This window comes from Prionailurus viverrinus, chromosome C1 (assembly GCF_022837055.1).
Source record: "Prionailurus viverrinus isolate Anna chromosome C1, UM_Priviv_1.0, whole genome shotgun sequence".
Taxonomy (NCBI): domain Eukaryota; kingdom Metazoa; phylum Chordata; class Mammalia; order Carnivora; family Felidae; genus Prionailurus; species Prionailurus viverrinus.
Genome location: NC_062568.1, coordinates 213,961,207 through 213,967,064, shown reverse-complemented (window position 1 = coordinate 213,967,064; position 5,858 = coordinate 213,961,207). Strand labels below are relative to the sequence as shown.

At 56.3% G+C, this 5,858-nt stretch overlaps 1 long non-coding RNA gene across 1 annotated transcript; it reads left to right on the top strand.

The window, feature by feature from the left end:
- The first annotated feature begins 686 nt into the window (after window positions 1-686).
- On the top strand, window positions 687-2,155 carry LOC125173021 (uncharacterized). The gene is made up of 3 exons (XR_007154894.1): window positions 687-957; window positions 1,055-1,163; window positions 1,941-2,155. It is a non-coding gene; the product is annotated as an uncharacterized LOC125173021 (long non-coding RNA).
- Window positions 2,156-5,858: the final 3,703 nt, after the last annotated feature.

The following is a 5,858-nucleotide window of genomic DNA, read 5'->3' as shown; positions in this document are numbered from 1 at the left end:
TCGTTTTCCTTGAAGGGGAGAACATCTAGAAGCATGACACCTACCTGGAGAGTCCCCCTTCTGGAATGGTGTGAAGAGCTGGAGATGTGACGTGCTCCGTCCTCACTTCTCTTATGCCCTTCCCCCCCCCCCCCCCCCCCGATTCTAACGACGATGTTTCACTGGGGGTCCCTTCCTTTAACCACATCACTGTGTGGTTCTCCTGCTTCCAGTGGCGACAGGCGACCTGGCTCTTTATGGACTTTTCGTCCGTGTTTTCTGTTTGTTGCTCTTCCTCTCTTTGCTTATTTTTTAAAAAAAAAAAAATTTTTTTTTCAACGTTTATTTATTTTTGGGACAGAGAGAGACAGAGCATGAACGGGGGAGGGGCAGAGAGAGAGGGAGACACAGAATCGGAAACAGGCTCCAGGCTCCGAGCCGTCAGCCCAGAGCCTGACGCGGGGCTCGAACTCCCGGACCGCGAGATCGTGACCTGGCCGAAGTCGGACGCCTAACCGACTGCGCCACCCAGGCGCCCCTTCCTCTCTTTGCTTATTAAGGAACAGCTGCTGTTTTTCTTTTCTCCAAAAAGCTTCCTGTTTCTGCTGGATCCAGCACCAGAAGTTCCCCGGGCAGGCGGACGCCTGTCGTGGCCTGGCCATCGGTCTCCTGACCCAGAGGCACTGTCGCCCTCCCGCGGAGGGGAGCCAGCACCCGGGCCGGGTCAGCTCTGTGGGGGCTTTTGTTGCCGGCAGGGTGCGTCTTTGGGCCCGTGACACATTTCAGCTGCGGCGCCCAGGCGAATTTCGGGCAGAAGGATTTCTGCCAACGGCCTCGTGCGGTTCTCTCTGCTCTTCCTTCGCCTCAGGTTTCCTCTGCTCTTCTTGGGAACCGGGTGTGACCTCTGGTGGCGCTTCCCCGCTTGAAGCATTTTCAGCGTCTTGCTCTCACCCATCGTTGCGAACGCACTTCTCTCAGGTAAACAAAAGCCGCCTCCTCTGCAGCCTCTTCCGTGGCCTTCTCTTCTCTCTCCGGACGCTTGTGAACACCCTCGTTCCGCTCTTCCTTTCTCCAGCTTCCTTCACGTTCCATCTCTTTCAAAACCTTCTTGAATCCACGCTGGAAGAGTCCTGTGTCTCCCTGCGGCAACTTGGGGAGGCTCCTGCTTCACGGGGAGGTCACAGGTGAGCCCTGCCGGTCCCCAGTGACGATGGCCTTTGTTTTCGATTCGAGGCGGGGCCAGAGATCCTGGCGGTTCAGACTGCCAGCGGGGAGGAGGAAATCTACCTGACAGGGGACCAAAAGCAGCCCCAGGCTGACAGTCCAACTGGTATACTGGCCCCCGTGCAAAATTAACGGGTGGCCCACCAAAGCTCATTGTTCTGGGTAACGACACGCCTGTCGTCAGCGGCAATAATCCGCCGCGTCTTGACTGCAGCTGTCTCCGGGAGCACTGTCCGCCGGGCCTGGTGCTGATGACTGTTCGGGGGCGGGGGGGGGCGGGGGTGTAGGTACGTTCTTCTTTGTGGTTGCCACATTCTGTTAAACTCTGAATCCCCTTGAAAACACCCACAACTGTTTGGACCAGATCTCATCGTGGACAATCTTGTCAACTTGGCATCATTCCGAGCTGGTCCACCACAGCGGTTTGCTCTCCTGAAGCTTCTCTTTGGTCAATCCACGCTTGAGCCACTATAGAGTCTGGTCGGTTTGGATGCTTCCCGGGGCTAGAACAGCAGCATCCGTTGCGGTTGCTTCAGGGGCCGTTGCTGCCAAGGCTGACGTCCTCGACCCCATATTCTCACTTCTCAAATGCATTTACTTTCCTCAGCACCTTCCCTTTACATATAGGCCGGTCCAGACGACATTTCGGAAGCACGGCAACCAGGTCGCTCACGGCCTCTCTGGTGCTGGACCGCATTGCTACCACGTTTCCTGTAACGCCTCTCTCACCTTTTCAGGGCTTCTACTTCTTCAAGACCAAGACAAGATCCAATTTAACTCCATTCTGACGCTACCTGGAGACAGTGTCAGATCCCACAGGCTAACGGCTCAGTCCCACAGGACGGCTCCCCGCCCCCCCCCCCCCCCCCCACTTTAGATGCCAGTTGAAAGCCCAGGGTCTCACCTGTGTTTCTAACCAACTGGCTAAAAATTAAAGGTTCCTACAACCGCCTCCTTGGGTTCAATTAATTTGCTAAAGCGGCTCACAGGCCTCAGGGAAATATTTTGCTTCCTGGGTTCCTGGTTTGTGATAAAAGGGGATGGCTCAGGAACAGCCGGATGGAGGAGGTGCCCGGGGCCAGGGCTGGGGGGAGGGGGCCGGCTCCCCGTGTCACCAACCAGAAGCTCTCCAGACGGGGTCCTTTTGGGTTTGTGTGGAGACTTCGTAACAGGGGCGTGACTGATGAGGCCTTGGCATTGGACAATGGGCCCCACCCCGGCCCCTCTCCCCTCCCCGGAGGTCAGGGGGTGAGGCTGAGTTCTGACCAATCGCATGGTTGGTCCCCCTGGCAACCAGCTCTCACCCCTAGGAGCATGAAATGAATAAAGGGAAACCTCACTAAAGTGGACTGGGGATGCTAAAAGGAAAGGCTGGAAGGGGGAGCCACCATTCAGTGTCAATTATAAGAAACAATGTCTCCCCTGGGGCACCTGGGTAGCTTAGTCAGTTGAGTGTCTGACTTCTGCTCAGGTCATAATCTCGTAGTTCAGGAGTTGGAGCCCCGCATCAGACTCACTGCTGTCAGTGCGGGGCCTGCCTCAGATCCTCTGTCCCCCTAACTCTGCCCCTCTCCTGCCTGCACGCTCTGAAAAATAAACAAACATTAAAAAAACAAAGCTCATGTTTAGAAGAGAGGGAGAGAGAGAGAGAGAAAAGAAGTGTCTCCCCAAGGAAAGAACCAACAGGAAGGACATCAATTATAGGCTCCAACAGGAAAAGATGTGCACTGCGGCTCCTACGGGAAGTCCACCACACCTGCCCCTCGGCCAGTGAGAAACCTCATCCCCCTGGGCCCCTGCTTCTCTCCAGTGGGCTTTGTTTCCAAACAACTCCCCTAACTTCCCCTTTCTCCATAAAATAATGCTCCTCTTCTTTGTTCTCTGGACTTGCCTGTGGTTTTGCCATAACTTGCCTATCCTGAATTACGGTTCTGTTATCCCAAATAAACCCATTTTTGCAGGTAAAATAATGGTTTTATTTTCAAGGTTAACAGAGTTTTTCCAAAAGCCACCTTACTAACAGAAGCTCAAGTGTGGTTGAAAGAGGCTTGCTGTATCAAAATACCCCTTTTGTGACTCTTTTCGCTTAGGAAATTCAAAGGTTTTAGGAGCTCTGTGCCAGAAACGGGATGAAAACCAAATGCACATTTCTTATTATAAGTCACAGAATCACAGAACTTAACCAATCGACAGAACGGATGGATGGTAAATTTAAGGATATCAACCAGAAAAACACTAGGTTTTCTGAGTAATAGGAATCCCATCGAGAGCAAACACAGAAAAACAGAAGGCAGAAGGATTTTTTTTTTAATGTTTATTTATTTTTGGGACAGAGAGAGACAGAGCATGAACGGGGGAGGGGCAGAGAGAGAGGGAGACACAGACACAGAATCCGAAGCAGGCTTCAGGCTCTGAGCCATCAGCCCAGAGCCCGACGCGGGGCTCGAACTCACAGACCATGAGATCATGACCTGAGCTGAGGTCGGATGCTCAACCGACTGAGTCACCCAGGCGCCCCGAGAAGGATTTTTTTAAAAAAGTTCCCCAAATTGGCACCTGGCTGGCTCAGTGGGTTAAGCTCGGTTAGGCAACCGGCCCTTGATTTCTGCTCAGTTTTATGGTTTGTGAGATCGAGCCCCGAGTTGGGCTGCCCACTGACAGCAGAGAGCCTGCTTGGGATTCTCTCTCTGCCTCTCCCCCACATGCACGCTGTCTCTCTCTCAGAATAAATACAGAAACTTATTAAAAAAAAAAACAATGAAGTTCCCAGACTGAAGGAAGGCTAAGAGCCTCCAGAATGAAGAGAATGGTGTGCTCAGTACAGTCAGGAGAGGCAGCAAGGTGTATCTCCATGGCATTTCAGAGCACCAAGGATATGGAGAAGATCCTAACCACTTTCAGAGAGAGAACCCACAGAGGGCAGACCACTGACCAGGCATCAGAATAGCTTTGGACTTTTCTTTTTTTTTTTTTTTTTAACATTTTTTTTTCAACGTTTATTTATTTTTGGGACAGAGAGAGACAGAGCATGAACGGGGGAGGGGCAGAGGGAGAGGGAGACACAGAATCGGAAGCAGGCTCCAGGCTCCGAGCCATCATCAGCCCAGAGCCCGACGCGGGGCTCGAACTCACGGACCGCGAGATCGTGACCTGGCTGAAGTCGGACGCTCAACCGACTGCGCCACCCAGGCGCCCCAGCTTTGGACTTTTCAACAGTGTCCCTGGAAGCTGGAAGCAAAATATGTGACGTCAGAAAATCTGAAGATAAAGTCTTTCCAAACTAGAATTCTAGACTCTGCCAAACTGTCGATCAGAGACAGGCATAGAACAAACACCTTTCAGACATGCGCCCTTTCCAGAAAGCTCCGGAGGGCTGACTTGAGCAAAATGAGAGCGTAAGCCAAGAAGGGAGATGGAGATGGCAGGGGTGCCAGGACACAAGAACTGCAGCCCAGGGAGCACAAGGATGACAGCGGAGAACAGCTCTAGCCGGGGAGGGGGGGGGGGGGGGGACTGGGCAGCAGGTCTGGGGAGCAACCCGGCTGGACCGGAACAAGGGACAGGGCGCACTGCAGGGAGGTATCCAGGAGCTTGAGCCGAGGGAAAACGTTATTGACAGGCGTGTGGCAAAAATGTCCGAACGTCTGGAAAAGGAGACATGTGGGCGTGAGAAAAGACGAAGAGAGACCAGAGCAGAGGCTGCGCCAGGGGGGCCGCGGGAGCCGGCGAGAGGTGGTGAAAGCGGACCGACAGCTGCCGCCCCGGGGACACCGGGCCACGCGCGGCCACGCGGGCGGGGCGGAGCTGCGGGGACGGCGGGGCCCGCAGAAACCTGTCACACGGCCGCGTCAGAGCCTAGCAGCGGCCGCTTCACACACGCGGCTTTCCGTCACCAGGAAGCTAAGAGCGCCCAACGTACTTGCCGGGGAGAAGCGCAGGGGCCCGCCGCGTTTCGCTCGGGCTTCGGTTCCGCGAGGAGTACGGCTCAGACTGGCGTTATTCTGATTTTTAAAACCAGTCAAGTCAAAGGAGTCGTTGGTGAGGCCTCCGCGGCCCGCCGCAGCCTCCGTCTCCATGGCAACGGGCCGCGTCCTCGCACGGAGCCGCGCCACGTAGGGCCGGCGCGAGGTCGACGAGCTTCCGGCGAGGGTCACGCCCCCTCGCGGGGGGCGTGGCCTCAAGTTCAGCGCCCCGGCGGGGCTGACCTCCCGGCCCCGGTAGAGTGGCCCACCTTGCTCGGCCCGCACGAGCTCGGTCCTCGGTGGCTTCCGGGGCGCGAGGGTCCCCGCGCCTACCTGGACGAGGAGCCCGGCCCCTTCCCGTCCAGGCGCACGCTGCTTGGCTCCGCGCCCTCGGCCCGCAACGTGGTGCGAAGTGCGCCCAGGCCGCCGCAGCCTTTCGACGACGTGTGGCACACGCTGCCCGATGTGTACGCGCCTTCCGTCCGCGTTTGGCGGGGAGCCGAGCTCGCGCCTTTCCCGGGAGCAATGCAGCAGGCTTCCCCGTTTCTGTCAGGTCACTGGCCGGGACTCCCTCCCGCACGCCCCGCCTCCTGCGGCCGCGTGCGTCACCACCGCCGCGGGTTCTCCTGGGAGTTGTGGTTCAGACCCTTCCCCTCTAGCTCCGGCCCCAGCGGGCTGCAGACTACAACTCCC